We start from the raw sequence: 26961 nt of genomic DNA, 5'->3' as shown, positions 1-26961 counted from the left end.
AGATCAACGAATCCGTTGCTAAGTTGTAAAGAGACTGAGTATGAAGTAGTTACCTAGGGTGGGGAGAGCCCGGGTATAATATCGCGCACGGAGCAGTCTCAAGAGACTACTACAATTTATTATTTGGAACAGTGAGTGGTCACTTCGAGACAAAATTATTTTCGGGACAGTGAGTTGTCGCTTCAAGACACAGTACGTAGCTGCTGTGATGTTGTCGGATCAGGGTGAGACGAAACAAGCATACGGCTTGTGATATATTCTATATTTATTCTGGACAAAGAACTACGTTTGTTCAAGTCCACGGTACTTGGTACAAGTCTGTATTGTATCAGTAGAATAGATAAGTTGATTAAGATTTCTGATAACATGGAAAAATTCACAACACTGATTTTTCTCCTCATACGATCAACGGTGATCAATTTTCACAAGCATAGGGCCAATGTCTAATTTTAAAGATAAGGCAATTATGAGTGCTAGTCCGGATAGCCCAAACCATATGACAGAAGGAAGGTAGGATGTCCATGGAGCCAGTCTGCAACGAGAAAAGGGGAACGAGTAACCACGGGATACATATGACCTCAAAGGAAACTACAATTGGTGAACCACAATTAGACAATGCAAGCAATAGTAAATTACAGTAACGTTAAATTCTTAATTCTCTCCAAGCTAAAAAGTACTTTTCCGACTCATCACATTTATTTTGTTTAATAAATTCACTTGACCAGATATGGCGTTAATTTTCTTTCTCACAGCGATATTTAATGGTTAATTATTTAAAATCCTACCCCTGTGATTTAAGTACAAGTCTCTATGCTAGTAAATATAAATTTTGCTGAACAGTTTTCTTTAAAACTGTACAGCTGGCGCCCAAACATTACATAGAGAAATGGGAAACCATGGAGTGATAATTGATTCTATTTGCGTGGCATTTTGCGGGCAATTCACATGTAGTTTATATTTATATTCATGTGTTCCCAGCTATTAATTTTCGTCTCCTCAAGTGTGAAGATTAGGAGAGCGAACAGTTACAATGTGTTGGTGAGCGACAGACACCACTGAAGAGGTAATTTATTTGTTTTACGTCAACGAGTTTGTTAATATTATGAACCTTGAAGTCAACAGGTGATTCAAGTTAACTGGTCAAATAAAGTTCAGCTAAATTTATGTTTGCTTTCGGGTACTTAATAGTGAAATTTATTTCGTATTTGTATCACGAGAAACGTAGCCTTTCCAGCGGATAAAGTACACTGGTTCCGAAGACAATTCAGTGCAACTTTGTATGCATGTTTCTTGGTTGTGAGTAGTACAGTAATATGCCTTGAAAATTTCCATGCTCCCACCAAAATCGTCTGAACGAAATATGATAAAATGGACGTCGCCAACATTGTTGGCCTTAATGAAAATTCCAAGTTCCAGAAAGCAAATTTAGGAGACGAATGGCATCAGTAGGAACGGCCACATACAAGAACTCCAGTTCGCCACATACGCATGACTAAGTAGGCCCCTACATGGAAACACCGATGTAAAACTACAAGATCTGAAAAGTCAGGGACGTTTCCGTATGTGCTCAAGTCATCCTAAACGAACTCCATGCTATGGGATTGAAGTTTTAAAAAATAATCCCTCATTTCACTTTGTATATAAATGGCATATCTTCCGGATTAAAACACTGTAAATACCACTTATACGCTGATGACCTACATATATATATACTCAGCAAACCCGAAAACCTACACTCAGAAACACGTCACCTGAATGAAGACTTGATGACCATAGATATATGGGTCAGAAATCACGGATTAAAATTAAACCCATCAAAATCCCAGGCAATAGTTATTGGTTACCCTAAATTACTTTGCAAGCTCAATCGAACAGCGTTACCACAGTTGTCCATAAGTGGTACTCCCATACAGTATAGCCAAAATGTAAGAAATCTTGGCATAATATTTGACGAACATCTGTCCTGGTCTGCCCAAACTATATCTGTGTGTAGGAAAATATACGGAACGCTACGCTGTCTCAGTAACTTCAAATTCACTTTCCCTTTTAAACTAAAGAAAATTCTTGTTGAATCACTCGCATTACCTCAGTTTGATTATTGCGACATAGTTTACAACAACCTAGGAGTAGACTGTGGAAGGAAATTACAGTGCGCTCAGAATGCCTGTGTAAGATTTATCTGTGGACTTCGTTACGCTGACCATGTCACACCGTCTTACACGCGGCTCGGGTGGCTTCGCCTGCAAGAACGACGCACAGTTCATACTCTTTGCTTCTTGCATACTATTCTTAAAAGTTCTCAACCAGCCTATCTCCGTGATCGAATGAAGCTCCTCTCCACAGACCATAACAAAAATACCCGATCCTGCAGCACCATGTGTTTATCCCTTCCTGTACACAGAACAGCAATCTACACGAAATCATTCACCGTTACCGCAGCCCGACAATGGAATCTCTTACCAGTGGACGTCAGAAGCATGTCCAGCAGCTTAGCTTTTAAACATGCCTGTGTCGAAATACTAGGTAAACAAGCATGAATCATCAAATTATGACCTGAAAACACCTACTCCTACCGCCTCTTCATCATCATTTCCCTCTTCCTTTCACAGATATTCTTCTCCTCTTCTTCTACTTCTTACTAATCCTTCTCTTCACCTCTTAACTGAAGGCGATATTTCGGTGTACTGTAGAAATGTATATATTTTCTAAACTTTTTCTTAAGTAGTTGTTATAGTGCTCATTATTCATAATGATATTCTTAGTACTCATTATTCATAATTATATTCTTAGGACTCATTATTCATAGTTATATCCTTAGTACTCATTATTCATAATAATACTCTTAGTACTCATTATTCATAATTATATTCTGCACTTTACGTACGATTTATATTATATAGATGATATGATATATTTTTTAAAGTGTGGTTACTTTTGTTAATGGTATTACTGTTACTATTGTCCATATTATCATATTATTGTCATCAGTAGTTATTATTAAGTGTTCTAGGTTAAGACTGGTTAAGTGTAAGAAAGGGAGTACATCCCTAACTTTGCCAGGATAAATAAAACATATTACTTACTATTACTTACTTACTATGTCAGATACGATAAATCTTATGAAATTCGGACATGAAATCAATGTACTAGAACTTGCGAAAGGAGAAGTGATTTGTGTCTTAATTGCACTGACCAAGACGGCATCTTCATGGCAGTTAAATACAAATGATGCAGAATTAAATATTTCTTCGCCGCATAATGTCCCCAAAAGCTAGGATCTTAATATTTATATTGTAAGAAGCATATCAAAATATGAAACCAGGTGGGATGTAATATCGCAGTTGTTGAAATGAAGTATAGTCTAATAAAACGGACGAAGTTATCTGTGGTTAAATACATTTATTCACGTCAATTGTTAAAATATAATGTCAAGATGTTCACTTAGAGAATGAGACAGGGACCTTAAGTGGCCTCGAAATAATCTCTAATGCAGACTTTTATGGTAGACAATTAAGATGGCTACATCTGAATAATATTGAGATATAACTTAATGATGTGAATTGGGGAGGATGTGAAATGAAAGAAGAATAAGAAGATTATTTGGATGAGTACGACTGGATATTTCATAGGACAGATCAAGAGCCATCAAGAACACAAATAGGGCTAATTATTGAGATGCATACGAATCATTTGGAACTAGTCACATCACGAAATACATTTTAACACATATGTAAATGGTATATTATAGATTGCTACTTCCGTTTCAACGGGGGTTATGTTTGTCGAGATTTTTTGTGAAGCACAGTGCCATTTTTGGCTACCAAATGAATCACCAACTTCTCATTACCAAATCTTACAGCGACCATGAATAATTTCTGGAAACGTTCCCTGAACACATTTCCATATCAATCAATAGTTTTATGAACACTGATACGTTATGGAGAAGTCTGACACGTAAATGCGTTATTCATCCAATGCCACCCCAAACATCCACGCATTATCATTCACGTAGTTCTCGTCGAGTAGCAAAAATTATGTCATTACGGTTAAATTCCATGGAGTAATACATCGCTCCAACACCACTTACCACAATTCCTTTATATGTTAATATGGATGGACAAATGCATTACATATTCTTTCCAAAACCTGTCCGCGTTGGCAACGGCCATTTGCTCACAAATCTAACCTCAGTCAATTACTAAGCTACCGCAACTAAGTAGAACATGAGACAGTCGATACGCATAATAAGTTGACCAGAATGCTGCAAGCCTCTAATTGCGACAAATATAAGCATGAGTGGAATTCGAAAGGAAAGAACAGTAAAATAAAGGAAGGCGGGATGGGAAGTGGTTCAGCTGTATGTTTTCAACAATAACGTCCGATTATTGAACGTAACTTGTCCGGGATGAAAAGCAGTATTTTATTCGAATTCCTAATATGGTTATACGAAGGAAAATTTGATCAAAACTGCCTTCGGTGAGGTAGTATGTATCAAATAATACCGGAAGAAACAGTAATTTCAGTGGATTTCGGCTCATTAGCTCTACGCTGTTAGTGAAAGCTTGGGTCGTTTATTTGCTTTGTTTATACTGTTTATACCTTTAAAAAATTCCTGATCGTCACACTCTTGTATAACATGAGAAACTTAGTTCACCAAAAAGGTGGCCATGGTTGTTGAGGCACGAATTCTTTATGGCCGGAGACTGTGGTTGTAGGTTCGAGTCCATATGGTGGAAAGGATTTTTACTATCAGTGTGTTGGCCGGCAGGGTATGGGAGGTAGTGACATACACTTTATAATTCATAGGGGGTTGATGTTGCTGACGTCCGTGGGTTTAACCTCAAAATACCCTACACGTGACTCCTAGATTGTGCTAAGTGAGCAACAATATATTTGGCAGCCAGTCTATCACTGCGATCTCCTGGCAATTACACGCAATGACATATCAAATACGTCACAGCAACACTTTTAAGAGCTCCCCAACAAGAAACATTGGACCAACCATTCGACTCCTTCAACTAAATATCGAAAGTATCAGCAAAGCAAAGTGTTACTATCTATCTAAACTCTTATTGGAAAACAATATTGATAATGGCACCATTCAGGAAACGCATATTTCCAATGCAGATCCGTTTCGAAGCAGAGGTCGTATCCCTGATTATACTGCTCTTGGAGTGACATATCACGATGTGTATGGAATAGCCACTTACATCCGTACCAACATAAATGAAGCATCACTGATTTCTGAAAATACGGATGGCAATATACATACAAATGTAACGCAGTTGCGTGGCATTACAACAACTTATGTCTATAAACCACATAACATTCCCTGGCCTGAACATGTCTTACATATTTCAAAGCATCCTGCAATAATTAATGTTGGAGATTTTAATACTCTCATATGGACTCTGGAAGTACTCCAAAAATGATGAAAATAGTATAATGCTCGTTAAATGGGCACAAGAATGTGGCCTCCATTTCATTTTTGATTCTAAATACAAGGGCACATTTAGATCAGCTGCATGAACAAGGATATACATAGAGACCTCTGTTTTGTAAGCTGTAATGAAAGTGGTTTTCCTGAATACATCACGAGAAATGTTATTGGTGAATTTACACATAGCCAACAAGAGCCCATCCTAATTGAAATTGGTATCACAATCCCTGTAATTAGTTCAAAACCACATTCTCATTAGAACTTTCGTAAAGCTGACTGGATCAATTTCACAGCAGAACATTGCAAGTGCATCCGATGGACTCCTCCAAAATCTAACAACTATAGGCGTTTTGCTGGTGCAGTTATAGGAACAGCTAAGAATTTCATACCAAGATGTTACCGCAAAGAATATATCCCTCGATGGAATGAAGAAAGTTAAGCACTATATCAAGACTTTCAACGATGCGGAGATTCCAACACTGCAACCGAGCTCCTGTCCAGTATAGACTCTTCTCGAAGGCATAAGTGGATAGAAACAGTTGAGAGAATAGACTTTATTCTCTCTAGCAGAGAAGATTTGAGCCTTCTCAGAAAATTAGGAGGAATCCCACCAGTATGCAAAGAACAGGCTGAAGTTACATCAGATCAAATTTCCTCTCGCATCATTGAAACGACACGAGCTCCAGGTCACAAGCAAACATCAAATTTATTAGGCGACAACTTCGAGTCTTGAAGTCAACAGCATCTAAGTCTTCAAAATGTGCAAATCCCTTCAGAGTATCCGAGATTGTTACAGCACTGAAAGATCTAAAACCATTTAAAGCTCTTTGATTCGATGGAATTCATCCCAAGTTCTTGATCAATATGGGACAAAATGCGAATAAAAGGCTGGCAAAATATTTCACAGACATCTTACTACCTGGACACTTGTCATTTGAGTCCAAAAAGGCTAAGATAATTGCATATTTAAAACCTGGCAAACACAAAAATAAGCCATGAAATTATGGCCCCATAGCTCTCCTTAGCGTTTGTTACAAACGTTTTGAAAGACTCATATTTAACAGAATAATCAGTGCCATTTTACAGCACGCATGGATCAGGCAGGCTTAAGACCAGGTCGCAGCTGTTGTGATCAAGTTTTGACACTTACAACATACATAGAAATGGGGTTTCAAAGAAAACTGAAAACATCTGTTGCTTTTGTTGATCTCAGTGCTGCAATTGATACTGTGTGGAGAGAAGGTATGGTCTGTGAATTTCTCCGGGTCATACCATGCAGAATTATATAAAGATTTATTAACAATATGCTGTGTGATAGGAGGCTTCAGGTTATCATCCGGAACAATTTGAGCGAGGAGAGGAAGCTTAAAATTGGTTTTCCACAAAGTTCAGTCTTATCGCCACTCCTGTTCACATTATATATATCTGATCTCCCTGAAGTTACATCACGGAAAGTCTGTTACTCTGACGATGTAGCAATAGCTGTGCAACACAAAGAACTGGAGAAAACTGAAGAGATGTTAACAAAGAAACTGTCCATTTTGGAAAATTACTTCAGGAACTTGAGACTTAAGCCCAGCACCAATAAAACTGAGGTTTCTTATTTCCATTTAAATAATCACTTAGCAAATACTAAACTGAACGTGAGTTTCTGTGGCAGGATACTTCACCACAACTGAAACCCAAAATATCTTGGAGTAACCCTGGATCGAACACGGTCCTACAAGCAACATCTGCTGAACTCCACACAGAAACTCAAATCATGTAACAACATCATTCATAAGCTTTGTGCCACTACCTGGGGTTCCTTCGGCAAGCATTTTACGGTCTTCACCTTTAGGCTTGGAGTATTCAAGTGCTGGGTACGGTGCTCCAATATGGACGAATAGTCGTCACACAAGATCTATTGATACTGAATTGAATTCCACTATGCGCATAATAACAGGCACAATTCGATCTACGCCAGCTCATTGGCTCCCGCTTTCAACTGGAATAATACCATCTGATTTATGCAGATCCACCGCTCTCATCAAGGAATTCAATAATATTTTAAGGAACCCCGATCTACCTGTACATCAAGATCTATGAACTATCAACCAAAACAGATTACGTTCACGCCATCCAACTTTACGTAACGCCTTAGACATGGTTGCTAGAGGCTACAACCCAACTACAGAGTGGAAAAGACGGTGGGAAGCAGACACGGAGATGCACCTGCACACACACAAATAAAAAGACCTAAACCAAGGCTGTCCGGAGGCAAGACACACACAAACACGCGCAATCAATCAATCAATCAATCAATCAATCAATCAATCAATCAATCAATCAATCAATCAATCAATCAATCAATCAATCAATCAATCAATCAATCAATCAATCAATCAATCAATCAATCAATCAATCAATCAATCAATCAGTAGTTCGAATTAGGAATGATTTATATTCTGTTCAATATACTATGCCATACTTCCAGGTTGGGCTACCATTACCAACCGTTTTTAAACATGGTAAAAAGCACTTTTACGCATATTTCATTTCCTTAAATCAACCATAGCTGCCAAATTCTTGTGTAATTCCTTCTTCTCCGTGTGACTGAGTCTACATCAATTATAGTTACAATATTATTGCTTCAAGCTGGGAAAAATCTCTCTCCTCGGTTCCTTCAAAATTAAAAAAAATATATATTGTACAACAAAGAGATTAACAAAGTATTTGTAAGGTTTTGTCCAAACAGAGAAGAGTAATTAGATTTTCAGTCGCCGTTATATACGACATATTTGGAATGTTTCAATTAACTCCAATGGGATTGTTTGATATGCTGGGTGTGGTTATGTTTTTTTTCTGTTAGTTAAATTAATCCATCATCAAATTACGTTTCGAAAAACTTTGTTTTAAAATTGTTACAAAGTGCAAGTGAAACACTGTCCCTGTTTAAACTGGCAGCTGTCGCGTGAGTTGACTGATCGTTATAGCGCCACAAAACAATACAAGACAGGATTGAAGCGTTTGAAACCCATGCTATGGTAGGTCATACGAAAAGCAGAGGAATTAATATTAACCTAAAATTATTTCTTATCGGAAATTTGCAAGCAGCAACAAAGGAAATGCATAGCATTTTTCCAAATATGTGTCGAAATGTAACCTCTCGTCGAAAGTAAGAATGGATTGATGATGATAATAATAACCGAACAGCCTGAAAATTGATTTTCATTGTGTCTAAATCTTCATCGTGGAGTTTGTAGTTCATATAACGATCAGATGACATACTCTGAAATGGAAATGCACAGCGCAGAAATTCAGGTTGCATGTACATCTGTATAACTGATGGTTGGTGGCATAATTTCATTTATCGCGTAAAACTCGGGAGCATACAATGGCAAGACGAATGAAGTAACGATAACATATGGGCAAGTGCCAAGGAAAGTTTACCTCATTAATTACTCCAAGGCACACCAAGTATCTCGCTGCATTTTTATTTACAAGTTGGTACCTGTAACACTGCTGGATGACGTAAAATGTACACACTTTAATTCAGTTGCACGTGGTGCAGCGACAGTGTTAAAATTACAATGGTAATCGGAAAAATTATAAGGCAAGATACGTGATCCACGCAGGCCTTCATTCTGAAGGCTGGAAAGGTAGAGCGTGTAGAAATGAGCACTGAGTGGATGTGATGTCCTTTCAGCAAGAATACATATCGACGGCTTACTTCTAAAACCTCGTATCTCCCAATCCACTTCATATCCATTTTCTTCCTTAAGACTGGTCACGCCTCCCAGCCACATATGGATGTACAGACCATCAGAACAATTTTCGTTGTGTTCATTTTCCTATGGTTATGTATGAAGGAAAATGAAACTTAAATACGTTAAACTGTAGGAGTGCTCAAATTCGCCATGAAAAAACATCCCTACAATACGGTATGGTAAAGTCCATTTTACTTTACACTTTTTCACAGGAAAATGAACACAACGAAAAAGGTTCTGATGGATTGCATATAAATACGTGGCTGGGAGGCGTGACCAGTGTTAAGGAATATAATGGGTAAGAAGAACATTGTAACATACAAGGTTTTAGAAGTAAGCCGGCTATATGCTCCTGGAAATTTCAAACAGCTCCAGTAACTGTTATTGAATTAGCACGAAGTAGTTGTCTCTCAACATCACATGCATTTGTCAAGGTTACTAGTAGAATTACACGAGATAAGAAACGTGCTCTTAAATGTTAATTGTTCATGAAACTGTGAGAGTGATAAAGATCTGTTCGTTAAGGTTATTCATTCAGTTGTACGAGAGAATAGTTGTCTTCATCCATGTTATTCATTATATTACAGATGAGTCATTATTGATATTATTAACTAATTTGCGTGGAATTACAGATGTGTTCGTCGATATTATTCTCTGAGTTGTGCAAAGGAACAGATGTGATCGACGACATTCTTAATTGAATTGTGTTGAAGAACCGTTGTGTTTATCAACGTTCTTAATGGAATGATGTGAAATAAAATAAGTGTTCGTCAAATATATTTTATAATCGGTACGGGAGACAAGACGTATTTTAGTATTATCCATAAAATATTGTGAAATAATATACGTGTTTATCAATGGTATTTAAGAAATCGTGTGGGAAAATGGACGAGGTTCTACATGTTGTTCATTAGCTTTTGTGACAGAATATATGTATTTTCTTTGATGACATTAATAAAACTTTGTGGGAGACTAAACGAGGTTGCTATACAAATATACATTCATACACCACATGTTATCATCTCAAATATTCCCTGAGTTTATCTTAAAGGTCATGGCAAGTGATATAAAGCGTATTCACTAGAACATAACGATATCTTTTCCTAAAATGTTCATAGGCCTATACAGAATTCATTAAAAAAGGAATGTTCTTTCTTATATCATTAATTCTTTACATTTTCCATCATATATGATTGTGATATATTTCTGTCCTGTGCTCTGTACCGCACTTCATTAATTGTGCAAATTGTATTCGTTTTCCAACTGAGCCAAGTTTTTGATTTGGTGGTAGACATTAAGATTATTCGTCTGGTTGATAGACACCAATTTAAAGCTGCCATTCTCTTTGTAAGACCCCCGGGAATTAGTGCCACTCAAACGTACGTTTGTGAGCCACATCCTGTCTCTTATTCTCACTCATGAATAAAGCAGATCCGGGTCTAATTTTTATCCGCCAAGAACAGGCAATAAGAATCAGGAAAATGAAAGCTGCCATCGTATCGTAAAACACTGTTTAATTTTGGAGGTCCTGAAAACAGTGTGGCGTATCGTTGAACATAGAAATTAAAGTAATATATATGATGAGAAGTATTAGTAGATTACGTCGTTAATGCAAAGGAATGAAGTACAAAGTAACATTTGATTCAAAGGTAATATATAGCACGTAAGAACCATTGGGAGCGTAACAAAAAATCACTTAGGAGTGCTATATACGGATGTGTTGACGAAATATAAACTCTCCAGAGTGCTCTAAAGGAACTTGGATTTGAATAGTATTAAAATGAATGTTATCAGTTGGTTTACAAGTAGATCATTTATATTCCTTGCTGGTGAAGAATTTGTATGGCTCTGTTCAAATCGTTAATACGTCTTTACCAAGTTCTGGTGTGCCATTTAGGCGTAGAAATCTGATCACACGAAGCATCGTTATGGTTGACTATCTGGTTCCCAGGTTCGAAACTTCTATCCAATTACCATTAATTTTTTCCTGCCTTCTCCAAAGCACTAGAACGTTTGTTAGAATTTCAAATACAGGAATAACTGCACCATCACTCCCTCCTGGAGCCTCTGCAGTCCGCCTTTAAGAAGGGCCATAGTACAGCAACTGCCTTACTGACAAGCAATGGCCAAAAGACAAGTGACTATACTCACACGCTCCAACATCAACTGTGCTCTCGACAGGATCTACATCCAGATATTGTTAAAATAAACTTGGATCATTTTTCGGTACTGAAGCTTCATATCTTTTCCGTTCTTACCTTACGGATCGTAAGCGGAGTGATATAGCTCACGATATTACTCCTCGGTGACGGGTCACGAAGGGAAGAGCTCCACAGTTTATTTCCTTGGTCCTCACCTGTTCCCCTCTATATTAATATTATTCCGCTAAAAGTAACTATAACATATATCACCTTTTTGCCTATGACTACCAAAATTACAGCCACGTTAATATAAAGGTATGTCGAACGCAATAAGAGGTATTCAAACTCCGACTTTCAATAACTGAATGTGTACATCAGTGAAAACTCTCTCCTCCTCCACCCTAAAATATCTCAGACAATTATAATCGGTTGCCTGAAATTATTGGAAGTCGTGTTACTCCAGCAACATTAAAACCAACCGTAATCCCGTTCTGTAAGGAAATGAAGAATCTAGGTATAACACTCACTGAAACTCTTGACTCGTCTGCATATATAAGAAAAACATTTACAAAGATATACGCGACGCTACATCTCTGAAACAACATAAGGATATATTACCACAAGACATCAAGATAATACTTCTCTAAACTTTAAGACCATCAATTCTTGACTATTGCGACATTGTCCTCGTTGATGTGACCCAAGAACAAACTACGAAACATCAACGAGCACTGAACTCTGGTCGCCGATTTGTTTTTAACATGAGCTAGGATGCTCACATAACCGCTAGCTACACAGCTCATTCGTGGCCGAAGCCAGAAAGGCGACATAATTTTCACATATTAACGTTGGTATATCAAACTCTGAATGAAAATCTCCCAAAATACATTTCTTCAAAATTCCATTTATTGTCCTCATTCCATAATTATACCACTAGATCTGGCACTTCCTTAGCTATTCCCGTCAAACCATCTTCAATGTATAATGTACATCCTTCGTTGTGGCTGGATCAGGAACTTGGATTTCACTTCCAGCAGCTGTCAGGAATTCTAAGACAATATCAACATTTAAGAGTGCATGCATAGATTGCCGGTTAAATAATGCTGATTGATTCGTGTGATTGGTGATGTATTGTAGATTCTGTGATTATGGTACGTAAGCTAGTAACTAAGCCTTTTACTGTACAATTGAAGACCGCTGCTGTTCCTTATAATTAATACTAGGTTAATATTAATTTTATTGTTATAATGCAAATGTACATAATATTTAGCTTTAAGCTCATACCCATAGGTCACTTCTTATTGCCATACTTGTTTCTCCATTATATTATTATATATTGTGTTCTGTTTACGCATTGGATTTTATTTCTCATTTCGCGATTTACATTTTTCCAGTAAGATTTTTCTCTTTCATTTTTACTTTTCTGTTACGGACTACTTTTCTTAGTTATCTTTAACATTATAATAGAATTGTATATTTCCCCTATACGTATATTATCATGTAATTTACGTGGTTAAGTGTAAGAGAAGACCACGAGCACTAACTACGCCACTGCTAAAGTGCAAAATAAATAAATAAATAAATAAATAAATAAATAAATAAATAAATAAATAAATAAATAAATAAATAAATAAATAAATAAATAAATAAATAAATAAATAAATAAATAATCTATCAGATTATCATGATGCACTATGACGTAAATTATGATTACGATATAATGACGCTGAGAAGAAGCACTGGAATACTTCGTTGGCGGAAAAGTGAAATGCAATAGTCACACACACGCGAGAGGTCCAGTTATCATTGATATTACAAGATGCAAATCATGACTTGATTGCCATTAAGAAAAATACGAGATTACAGTTCGTTTAAGACTACTGTACATCCAACTTTGGTCTCATACATAATCATTCAAGTTTCGTTGTCGGCAGCTCACTAATTTATCATCAAATCTAAATACGCAACAAATATTCGTCAAATAGTGAATTCCCTAAAAACTATAATATAAAACATTTGTGAATCCTTCTGAACCTATTGACCTGTATGCATACATTTGAACATGTGACACAAACGTCTTAGCCAGGTGCCCTGCTTGACACTGAATGACACGTACTCAGAGTAGCGACATCCTCTGCACCTTTCTATCTTTTTTCTTCCGTCTTTCAGAATTCCAGATCGTGTCAAATGCCTCTCCAACTTGCCAGATCATCAGTTGACTTTAGAGTACATCCTTAGTATATGTCACAATTATCGTCGATGATACTATAGAAGACGTGCAGATTAAAATATAACGATAATAATAATAATAATAATAATAATAATAATAATAATAATAATAATAATAATAATAATAATAATAATAATAAATAATAATAATAATAATAATAATAATAATAATGTTTTTGTTTGAATCATCAGTCCATAGACTGGTTTAATGCAGAGCTCCATGCCACCCTATCCTGCGCTAAACTTTTCATTTCTGCGTAACTATTGCATCCTAAATCTGACCTAATCAGATTGTCATATTCATACCGTGGTATATTCCTGCCGTTCATACCGCCTACACTTCCTACTAAAGTCAACTGAACAAGTTCTTTGTGTCTTAAGATGTGTCCTATCATTCCATCCATTCTTCTCGTGAAATTTAGCCAAATCGATCTACTCTCACCAATTCTATTCAGTATCCCTTCATTCGTGATTCGAGCCATCCATCTCATCTTCAGCATTCTTCTGTAACACCAAATTTCAAACGCTTCTATTCTTTTTTTTCTGAGCTAGTTATCGTCCATTTTCCACTTCCATACAATGCCACGCTCCAGACGAAAGTCTTCAAAAACATCTTTCTAATTACTATATCAATGTTTGAAGTGAGCAAGTTTCTTTCCTTCAGAAAAGTCTTCCTTGCTTGTGCTAGTCTGCATTTTATGTCCTCCTTACTTCTGCCATCGTTAATTATTTTACTACCTAAGTAACAATATTCATCTACTTCCTTTAAGACTTCATTTCCAAATCTGATATTTCCTGCATCACCTGCCTTCGTTCGGCTGCACTTCATTACTTTTGTTTTGGACTTATTTATTTTCATCTTGTACTCCTTACACAAGGCTTCGTCCGTACCATTCAGCAACTTCTGGAGATCTTCTGCAGTCTCAGGTAAAATAAGAATATCATAGGCAAATTTCGAGGTGATGATTTCCTCTCCTTGGATTGCGATTCCCTTTCCAAATTATTCTTTGATTTCCTTTACTGCCTGTTCTATGTAAACATTGAAAAAAGGGGGACAAACTGCAGCCTTACCTCACTCCAATCTGGATTGCTGCTTCCTTCCCAAGCCCCCGATTTTTATCACTGCAAACTGATTTTTATACAGATTGTAGATAATTCTTCGTTCTCGATATCTGATCCCAATTACCTTCAGAATCTTAAATAGCTTGGTCCAATCAACATTATCGAATGGCTTTTCTAGATCTACGAATGCCATGAACGTGGGCTTGTCCTTCTTGATTCGATCCTCTAAGATCAGACGTAAAGTCAGGATTGCTTCACGCGTTCCTACATATTTTCTGAAACCAAATAGATCTTCGCCCAACTCAGATTCATCTTCTCTTTCCATTCTTCTGAAAATAAAACGTGTTAAAATTTTGTAGGCATGAGATACTAAACTAATGGTGCGGTAGTTTTCACACTTGCCAGCACTGGCTTTCTTGGGAATAGGTATAAGAACATTCTGCCGAAAATCGGATGGGACTTCTCCTGTCTCATACATCTTACACACTAATTGGAATAAACTCGCCATGCTCATTTCTTCAAAGGCAGTCAGTAATTCAGAGGAAATATCATCAATTGAAGGTGCCTTGTTCCTATTTAGGTCCCTCACAGCTCTTTCAAGCATTTACGTCTCCATCGGATGGACAAATCACCATCAACAGCTTTATATGCTCCCACTCCATATGAGCACTGCGAAGAGGATTGGAATCCTCGACCCGGCTGTGAATCGAGCCCTGTGAACTTTTTGAACCGAAACCCGCATCGCAAACACCCTGTGCATGAGGTTAGGTAAAGACACATGTTATCCTTATTTCCAGGTCACTTATCATCCTGTCCAGCAGCAGAATTAGCTGAAGCCTACAAGAATTAAATCCTTGTACTCATGAACTAGAAGCACATACCATTTTCGTTATTTTTCTTTTAACATTGTTAAGTCTGGTATACCTATGTCATTTTATTAAATTTTGTGTGGCTATTTCCAGCCGGGCTCAGCCCTTGTAAGGCAGACCCTCCGAGGAGGGTGGGCGGCATCTGCCATGTGTAGGTAACTGCGTGTTGTTGTGGTGGAGGAAAGTGTAAGGTATGGTGTGTGAGTTGCAGGGATGTTGGGGAGAGCACAAACACTCAGCTCCCGAGCCACTGGAATTAACAAATGAAGGTTAAAATCCCCGACCCGACCGTGAATCAAACCCGGGGCCTTCTGACACGAAGGCCAGTACGCTGACCATTCAGCCAAAGAGTCAGACTACTTATGTCATTGATAAATCTCCGAGCTGGAACATTAGCTGCAAACAAACATATGAAATAATACTTTCCATAAATTTGCGGAAAAACACAATATAATTTAAATGACTGAAATTTTTTTCAGTGGAGTCGCAACCTGCTCCTCGTTGAAATCCTTCTGCCTCCTTATAGAATAAAGTCTATAAGGGAAAGGGGAGGATGACTATGAGGAGGAGAAAAAAGATAGTAATACGCTGCTAGGTTTATTGGGAGGAGTAGGAGGAAGAGCGGGAGGTCTTCCTCCCCCCTCACAGAAATAAGTCTGTAAGGGGAAAGGGGAGCAGGAGGCGGAGGAGGAAAAGTTGATTTACACTACTAGGTTTATTAGGAGATTGATGAGGAGAATAAAATAGTATTGTTTGAATTGTGTTACATTTACACTTAAATTTTATACATTTCTGTCTTATATATCAGGAACATAAACTTTCGAAACATATTTCTAGATATAAAATATCACTTTTTATTTGTTAAATACCAACATCTTTTATCTTATAATAATAATACATATTTAGAAGGATAAAAAAAGAATTTAAGAATCAAACCTTGCATGACAAACAGCTATATATGCTTTTGCACCCCCAAGGCACACTTGTAAGATTATCACCTTTCCACTGTCGTATATTATCAAGTGAGATGTTTGACAGTAAAAATTAAATAAAATAGTAACATAAAAACAATATAGCCTTTTATATGTATTAATCATCATCAACATCATCGTTATCATTGTCATCAACAGCATCAGTGATTCTTAGTATAATGCATCATATATAGAAATGATATAATTTTTTGACTTGTTTACATACATATTCACTATTTTAAAATAAATCAGAACATAATGTTACATATTCATTATGGAAAAAATAGAAGTTAATAATAATCGATGTAATATGTACAAAAACATCACAGATATAGTATAATGCATATATTCAATTTTGAAATGACATAAAAATCTTTCTTTTTGTATTTACATACATATTCTAAATTTTTAAAAAATAAAACTGTTAAATCAGATAAAAAAGTAGTAAACATCATATTTCACATAATACTGCATTTTTAATACAGATATGAGAATCTATATAAATAAAATTGTAGGGGGTCCGCTGTCTGTAATTTCTTTTGTTTTGCCAATTTTTCAGATATTTATCCGTTTTAGGTCAACTCAAACCGAATCGGTGGTTTTTACGTTTCGTGTCTGTTTGTTTGTCTGTTTGTCTGTTTGTCTGTTTGTCTGTTTGTCTGTTTGTCTGTCTGTTTGTTTGTCTGTTCCACCATCACGTCGAAACGGCTGGATAGATCTCAACCAAACTTCATATTTAGAGTAAACTCATCCCGGGGATGGTTTCGATATGCATATCATTTTAAAATCCTTCAATACTCGGGGGGTTCATAGGAAAACCAGAATGGTTTTTCCACCATCACGTTGAAACGGCTGGATAGATCTCAACTAAACTTCATATCTAGAGTATACTCATCCCGGGGAAGGTTTCGATATGCATATTATTTTAAAATCTTTGAACAGACCGGGGGTTTATAGGAAAATCAGAATGGTCTTTCCACCATCACGTCCAAACGGCCGGATTGATCTCAACCAAACTTCATATCTAGAGTACACTCATCCCGGGGAAGTTTTCGATATGCATATTATTTTAAAATCTTTGAATAGACGGGGGGTTATAGGAAAACCATAATGGTTTTCCTCCATTTTCTCTTATACTATTGATTTTCTGTAAACTTCGTTTACCGTAGGCGAAACGTCTCTTCATTATAAACAACTTTCGTTATGCTCATAATTTACCTTACTCTTCACATGACGGAGAAATTTACAATTTTCCTCTGGTATCATGCTCTGCATTGAGTGACCGACAGACCGACAACGAACCTACAGGTTACCATGGCAACGTCTCTGACTGCATGCCAGCAGGCAAGTAACGTATTGCCATTTTCCTCATCATGCTTTTAAATTCGTGGTTGTTCCTTGGGTAGAAGGCAAGAGAGGCGTCAATCGGCCTATCTGCGGGATATTGGCGGAATCGTTGGATGTTATAACCACCCTCGAATAGATTAAGTAATAACACCATTAGTCATCTTCTTATTATTCGTTTACATAAGGATCACTGGACCTAAATTTCTCCTCTGTTACCGCTTTATTATATCCATTAATCACACTAGCATAATTTATTGAGGGGCATTTAATTTTCCAATACATTCACTTGGCATTTACACATGTGTCGTTATCCGGCTGTCCTCAGTTATAATCCATTTTCTATTACTTTCTTAACTGCATTATTTTCTTCCTTAATTACGCCGTATGTACGCGAGTGCTACAAACTACAGAATGTATTTCCACCAAGACTCATATTTAGAATACACCTGCCCTTGATAGGTTTTAGGGCAAATATTGTTTCTAAATCCCTGAACTGACTGGGGGTTTATACGAAATCGAAACAGTAATTTTGCACTTCCACAAAATATACACAACCAAACTTAATGGAAATCCACCTACCTTTGTAGAAATTAATTTCTAAACCTTTTTTCTCATGTGCATCATTTCGATACGTGGATTAATAAGGGAGATATCATTAACGGACCGTTTTTCTGTACAAGTCCCATCGGACTTAGCTCACGAGCGGGTGCGTGTAAAGCGTATTCCTTACAACTTGAAAACTACTGAAGACATTCGAACCAAAATGTATATTTACAGTAGCATCCACCTGTCCAAAGGTAGGTTTTAAACGTAAATAAACCGAGCTCGATAGCTGCAGTCGCTTAAGTGCGGCCAGTATCCAGTATTCGGGAGATATTAGGTTCGAACCACACTGTCGGCAGCCCTGAAAATGGTTTTCCGTGGTTTCCCATTTTCACACCAGGCAAATGCTGGGGCTGTACCTTAATTAAGGCCACGGCCGCTTCCTTCCCACTCCTAGCCCTTTCCTGTCCCATCGTCGCCGTAAGACCTATCTGTGTCGGTGCGGCGTAAAACAACTAGCAAAAAAAAAACGTAAATAACATTTCATATTACGGAATGGACTGGTGGTTTATAGGGAACCGAAATGGTGATTTTACTCTCCCACAATACATACACAACAAGACCAACCTGACTGGAAAATCGACCAAACGTGATGGAATACCACCTCTAAATTTTTTTTTATGTGCATTTTTTCGTCGGGAGGATTAATAAGGGAGATATCATGAATCGTCAGTTTTGCAGGTTAAGTCCAGCGGACATAGCCCAAAAGGTGTTTTACATGGAGCAGATTCCTTATCTATATAAATAAAATCGTAACGACTATGTGCCTCTACACTGACTATATTGGCGAAATTTACGTACAGCTTTCCGTTTAAGGGCTAATAATGACCATCTGCATAATTTTTGGTTTAGTTTCCTGAAAGTCCTAATTTTTACCCGCCTCGCCCAAAATCAAGATTGCGGCATAATCTGCCAGAAGGAAAAGAAGATAATTGAAATTTGACAAAATGATAAGTTGTAAAGAAGCCTGTAAAGAACGGAAAACATCCAAGATCATTAAATTTTTCACTTTTTATCCCCGAAGAATATCGAAATATGCAGGCAATTTTAATTATGGTGCAGACCTTCGGAAATTACTATCACATAACAGATTGCACAATCTCCGTTCAATTTGGAATGATCTACAACCTTGGTCTTATGACATTTTGCCGTATCTGTATCCCTTTTACGTTTGATTTTTCTCTATTAATCGATGTTAAGTCAATTTGGAATTTTCACATGCATAATTCATACTTTCGATTACATATATGAAATACAGAATCATCAAACTCTTCACGACAATTGGCCCACCCAGTAGCCATATGTGAGCCAAATGCTATGTATGCAGCTGTCACATAATTATCCGAAAAGTAATGTAATGTGAGATAATCTTACAAAAACGTTACCCTGTTCCATGTTTCTAACTCAATCTGACCCAAGAATAGATGACATATCATAGGACCAGCCATTTAGGCCACTAAATCCGGCCTGTCTTTTGGTATAATCCTTTGTCGATATGACGTACGTTTTGTAGCAGTTAATCTGTATATGAAGGTCTTCAGTATTGTAAACACGCATATACTTTCGTATGTCGATCTATATATATTCACTGATGTCGATTTGTAGCGATTGAGAAAGGGTGGGTCTGCTATTGTAATCAGTACTCCCACACCGACTTTTTAGACTGGCAGTATGAAAGGGTTCCTTCTCCAACTCCTGTGTAACTGTCATTAGTAAGGAAGGCCTACAATTGTAATCAATAATTCACTTCTCGATTTGACTTGCAGAAGGCAAGTGGGCATGCAGTTTTGTTTAAAACTCCCCTACCCGATTGTGTTTGGCAGTAGGCAAGGGTGCCCGCCATTATAAAGAAATGTCCTCATCTAAAATGTGGCTGGCATTAGGCATAGTGGCCTGCTATTTTGATGGAAACTCACCAACTTGGTGTGACTGACAGTAAGCTGGCTGGAAGTAGGAAAATGGGCCTGTCATTATAATGATAACTGCACAACTCAATTTCGAGTGATAGTAGGGTAATTGCCTGCCATTATAATAAAAACTCCTCAACTGTAATCTGTCTGGAAGTAGGAAAGGGGGCTGCCATTTTAACGAAAACTCCCCAAATCGATTCTGTCCGCGTACTAGGCAATGGGGCCTGCAATTATAATGTAAACTTCCCAACTCGATTGTGAATGGCAGTAGGCAAGTGAGCCTGCCGTTATATCACAAATCCTTAACAAACACTTTACATTGGAAACAACGTACGGGGACCTCCCCATGCTCTTTCTCGGATAACGCTAAGAGACATGCAATTTTAAAACAATCTTATTTACTGCATGTTCACTATTTACTTCGATATTCGAATACAATGTAGAATACCGTAGCGAAGCACGGGTACATTCGCTAGTAGGAATTAAAAATGATTAATGATGTATAATCTTTTAAGATTTTGTTGTGTTTACATTCATCTATATAAATAAAATTGTAGGGGGTCCGCTGTCTGTAATTTCTTTTGTTTTGCCAATTTTTCAGATATTTATCCGTTTTAGGTCAACTCAAGACCGAATCGGTGGTTTTTACGTTTCGTGTCTGTTTGTTTGTCTGTTTGTCTGTTTGTCTGTTTGTCTGTTTTTCTGTCTGTTTGTCTGTTCCACCATCACGTCGAAACGGCTGGATAGATCTCAACCAAACTTCATATTTAGAGTCAACTCATCCCGGGGATGGTTTCGATATGCATATCATTTTAAAATCTTTCAATACTCGGGGGGTTTATAGGAAAACCAGAATGGTTTTTCCACCATCACGTTGAAACGGCTGGATAGATCTCAACTAAACTTCATATCTAGAGTATACTCATCTCGGGGAAGGTTCCGATATGCATATTATTTTAAAATCTTTGAATAGACAGGGGGTTTATAGGAAAACCAGAATGGTTTTTCCACCATCACTTCGAAACGGCTGGATATATCTCAACCAAACATCATATTTAGAGTATACTCATCCCGGGGAAGGCTTTCATATGCATATCATTTTAAAATCTTTGAATAGACGGGGGGTTTATAGGAAAACCTGAATGGTCTTTCCACCATCACTTCGAAACGGCTGGATAGATCTCAACCAAACTTCATATTTAGAGTATACTCATCTCGGGGAAGGTTTCTATATGCATATTATTTTAAAATCTTTGAATAAACGGGTAGTTTATAGGAAAACCAGAATGGTTTTCCTCCATTTTCTCTTATACTATTGATTTTCTGTAAACTTCGTTTACCGTACGTGAAACGTCTCTTCATTATAAACAACTTTCGTTATGTTCATAATTTACCTTACTCTTCACATGACGGAGAAATTTACAATTTTCCGCTGGTATCATGCTCTGCATTGAGTGACCGACAGACCGACAACGAACCTACAGGTTACCATGGCAACGTCTCTGACTGCATGCCAGCAGGGAAGTAACGTATTGCCATTTTTCTCATCATGCTTTTAAATTCGTGGTTGTTCCTTGGGTAGAAGGCAAGAGAGGCGTCAATCGGCCTATCTGCGGGATATTGGCGGAATATCGTTGGATATTATAACCGCCCTCGAATAGATTAAGTAATAACACCATTAGTCATCTTCTTATTATTTGTTTACCTAAGAATCACTGACCTAAATTTCTCCTCTGTTACCGCTTTATTATATCCATTACTCACACTAGCATAATTTATTGAGGGGCATTTGATTTTCCAATACATTCACTTGGCATTTACATATTTGTCGTTATCCGGCTGTCCTCAGTTATAATCCATTTTCTATTAATTTCAACTTTCTTAACTGTATTACTTCTTCCTTAATTACGCCGTATGTACGCGAGGGCTACAAACTACTGGATGTATTTCCACCAAGACTCATATTTAGAATACACCTGTCCTTGATAGGTTTTAGGGCAAATATTGTTTCTAAATCCCTGAACTGACTGGGGGTTTATACGAAACCGAAACAGTGATTTTGCACTTTCACAAAATATACACAACCAAACTTAATGGAAATCTACCTACCTTGGTAGATAATAATTTCTAAACCTTTTTTCTCATGTGCATCATTTCGATACGAGGATTAATAAGGGAGATATCATTAACGGACCGTTTTTCTGTACAAGTCCCATCGGACTTAACTCCCGAGCGGGTGCGTGTAAAGCGCACTCCTTACAATTTGAAAACTACTGAAGACATTCGAACCAAAATTTATATTTAGCATCCACCTGTCCAAAGGTAGGTTTTAAACGTAAATAACATTTCATGTTCCGGAATGGACTGGCGGTTTATAGGGAACCGAAATGGTGATTTTACTCTTCCACAACATATACAGAACAAGACCAACCTGACTGGAAATCGACCAAACGTGATGGAATTCCACCTCTAAACCTTTTTTTCATGTGCATTCTTTCGTTAGGAGGATTACTAAGGGAGATATCATGAATGGTCACTTTTGCAGGTTAAGTCCAGCGGACATAGCCCAAAAGGTGTTTTACATGGAGCAGATTCCTTATCTATATAAATCAAATCGTAACGACTGTGTGCCTCTACACTGACTATTTTGGCGAAATTTTCGTACAGCTTTCCGTTTAAGGGGTAATAATGACCATCTCCATAATTTTTGGTTTAGTTTCCTGAAAGTACTAATTTTTACCCGCCTCGCCCAAAATCCAAATTGCGCCATAATCTGCCAGAAGAAAAAGAAGATAATTGAAATTTGACAAAATTATACGTTTTAGCCTGTAACGAACGGAAAACATCCTAGATCATTAAATTTTTCACTTTTTATCCCCGGAGAATATCGAAATATGCAGGCAATTTTAATGATGGTGCAGACCTTCGGAAATTCCTATCACATAACGGATTGCACAATCTCCGTTCAATTTGGAATGATCTACAACCGTGGCCTTATATCTTTTTGCCGTATCTGTATCCCTTTTACGTTTGATTTTTCTCTTTAATCGATGTTAAGTCAATTTGGAATTTTCACATGCATAATTCATACTTTCAATTACTTATATGAAATACAGAATCATTAAACTCTTCACGAAAATTGGCCCATCCAGTAGCCATATGTGAGCCAAATGCTATGTATGTATCCGAAAAGTAATGTAATGTGAGATAATCTTACAAAATCTTTACCCTGTTCCACGTTTCTAACTCAATCTGACCCAAGAATAGATGACATATCATAGGACCAGCCATTTAGGCCACTAAATCCGGCGTGTCTTATGGTATAATCCTTTGTCTATATGACGTACGTTTAGTAGCAGTTAATCTGTAAATGTAGGTCTTCAATATTGTAAACACGCATATACTTTCGTATGTCGATCTATATATATTCACTGATGTCGATTTTTAGCGATCGAGAAAGGGTGGGTCTGCTATTGTAATCAGTACTACCCACACCGACTTTGACTGGCAGTAGGAAAGGGTTCCTTCTCCAACTCCTGTGTAACTGTCATTAGTAAGGAAAGCCTACAATTGTAATGAATAGTTCCCTTCTCGATTTGACTTGCAGAAGGCAAGTGAGCATGCAGTTATGTTTAAAACTCCCCTACCCGATTGTGTTTGGCAGTAGGCAAGGGTGCCTATCATTATAAAGAAATGTCCTCATCTAAAATGTGACTGGCATTAGGCATAGTGGCCTGCTATTTTGATGGAAACTCACCAACTTGGTGTGACTGGCAGTAAGCTGGCTGGCAGTAGGAAAATGGGCCTGTCATTATAATGATAACTGCACAACTCAATTTCGAGTGATAGTAGGGTAATTGCCTGCCATTATAATAGAAACTCCTCAACTGTAATCTGTCTGGAAGTAGGAAAGGGGGCTGCCATATTAACGAAAACTCCCCAAATCGATTCTGTCCGCGTAGTAGGCAATGGGGCCTGCAATTATAACGTAATCATCCCAACTCGATTGTGAATGTCAGTAGGCAAGTGAGCCTGCCGTTATATCACAAATCCGTAACAAACACTTTACATTGGAAACAACGTACGGGGAACTCCCCATGCTCTTTCTCGGATAACGCTAAGAGACATGCAATTTTAAAACAATCTTATTTACTGCATGTACACTATTTACTTCGATAACCGAATACAATGTAGAATACCGTAGCGAAGCACGGGTACATTCGCTAGTATTCAATATTTTTCATCAAAATGTAGAAATGAGATAATAAGATGTATGAAACTTCGTACTTCAGATAATTTACATTTTTACAGTAATATAGGCTTACATTTCTAATGAAATGTAGATACCATCACATTTCACATAATATTCATTTTCACCAACGTAAGTTTCTTCTTAAAAACGATATTATAACATCGTAAACTACAATAAAATATTATAGTCTAATCATTTTACATTTGTAAAAAAAGAAATTTTATAAAAATCACACCTAGCATGACAAAGAGCTATATGTTTTTGCACCCCCAAGATTATCACTTTTCCACTCTCGTTTATTATCAAATGCAATTAATGAACATTTATTCTCTTCAACAGTAAAAACTTGATGTCTGCGTGAAAGTATTCTCATCTGTCTACAAAAAGCATTATTCTTAGAAGTCTTATTTACTGCATGTACACTATTTACTTCGATAACCGAATACAATGTAGAATACCGTAGCGAAGCACGGGTACATTCGCTAGTATTCAATATTTTTCATCAAAATGTAGAAATGAGATAATAAGATGTATGAAACTTCGTACTTCAGATAATTTGTCATGCTAGGTGTGATTTTTATAAAATTTCTTTTTTTACAAATGTAAAATGATTAGACTATAATATTTTATTGTAGTTGTACTTGTAAATGTCTAACTGCACTAGAACGCACACTTGTTGATTTTCACACAAATTGTGAATTTTCTGTCTCGTATGCATACATTTTTTGTGCTAAACCAATTAACTCTGTCATAATATTCATACTACATTCATCTTTCGTGAGACTTATTACTTTCTTATTAAGTGGCTTAGTGCCGAATTGATTACATGCTGAAAAATGAGAAGTTTCGATGTATTCACAACGGTTTAGCATTACATCGTAGACGTTTGTATTCTGAATGTGATAAATAAAATTTTCTGTGTCCATATACAAAATGGAAAGATGCATAAACTGTTGCTTTGCAAAACCATAGTGAAAATCATGCATTTTTTTTGGTTATCTAGTATAACCATTCCTAAATAATTTGGATTTGCATAAACTATCCCTGTTTTTTCATTTCAACAGTAATCAGATCAGATTAATTAACTATCTCTCTGATTATGTTGATAATAGTGATGACGATGACGAGAATGATGATTTTCTGTAAAGGAAAAATGATAAAATATATAAAAGTATAATATTGTAACTCATTTACTTTTAAAATGTCTATATTTGTCTTTCACACACACGATTCTGCTTACCTCGACAAATGCTGCACTGCCTGTAAGCTGCTATGCTTGACAATGAGAAGGACGAGTATCGATCGCATGCTAGATTATATATAACCGTATTGATCAAAGTTCATCTACCGTCATCATTTTCGAACAGCCGTGAACTTGACGGATGTAGGAGTTATACAGATAGTAAGTTTGAACACTGTCGCCCGTAGACATAAAATAGATTAATTGTTTTCTATTTCCTTACAAGTTGAAAGCTGTGACGGATCCTTAGTTATGCATCTATCTACTATTATTGTTTTCTCCTGCTGTTTGTATTTATATGTATAAGTTTGTTCATAAACCGTAAATGTTAATTTAAAAAGAAAATAATCTTTTGAATTATCATTACTATATATTAATTAAATTGAGGTAGATCGTGCGCACAGAGCTTCACGGGACTACCTTCTTGCAGCTACCCCTGTACTGTGTATGCGGTCTTAATTCTCCCATACACTGATAAGCCGCTTATGTACGCAGTAACGATGAGAGGGTTGTACATACCATACTAAAAGCTGACAACAGACGTGCTGAGTTGCTCAGACGGTGACCTTCCGTCACAAACTTCGCAGTACTAGCTCTCTTCGGTAGTATTCAACGATGCTCAAATACTTCAGCCTTGTGTTAATGTAAAAAATGTGAAACCATAGAAAAATTTCTCACAGGAACAATCAGCTGGGGACATGTATATAAACAACACACCCGAATCACCCCTTCCCCTCACCAGCCTCTACTTCTCGGAACTTGAGGTACTAGCAAGATTGAAGAGGATTCTGGCTAGTAAGATTTTGCCGAAATATGTCCTGAATAGACCCGCAAATATCTTTCATATTAGTATCCACTACTGCAAACAATAACATCGTTCAAGTCTATTCGCAAAAATGTCTAACTTATGAACCGACTATGTACAGACGACGCCCTATTCCTTCTAGAAATGTTTCCTGACCTCAGGAGTAAAAATAGCATTCCGTGATTTTCTGTATCGCAAATACACGGTGTCACAAAATTTAAGTTTTCCAAAAAAGGCCGACTTATGATTTTCTTTAGTTGATTCCGATATAACGATCAAATCTCACTTCGCATTACTGCTGAACACATAATTTACCATCATATCACATTTTATCCAGACGTGA

This window comes from Anabrus simplex, chromosome 2 (genome assembly GCF_040414725.1).
Source record: "Anabrus simplex isolate iqAnaSimp1 chromosome 2, ASM4041472v1, whole genome shotgun sequence".
Taxonomy (NCBI): domain Eukaryota; kingdom Metazoa; phylum Arthropoda; class Insecta; order Orthoptera; family Tettigoniidae; genus Anabrus; species Anabrus simplex.
Note: the sequence above shows the minus strand (reverse complement) of the source record.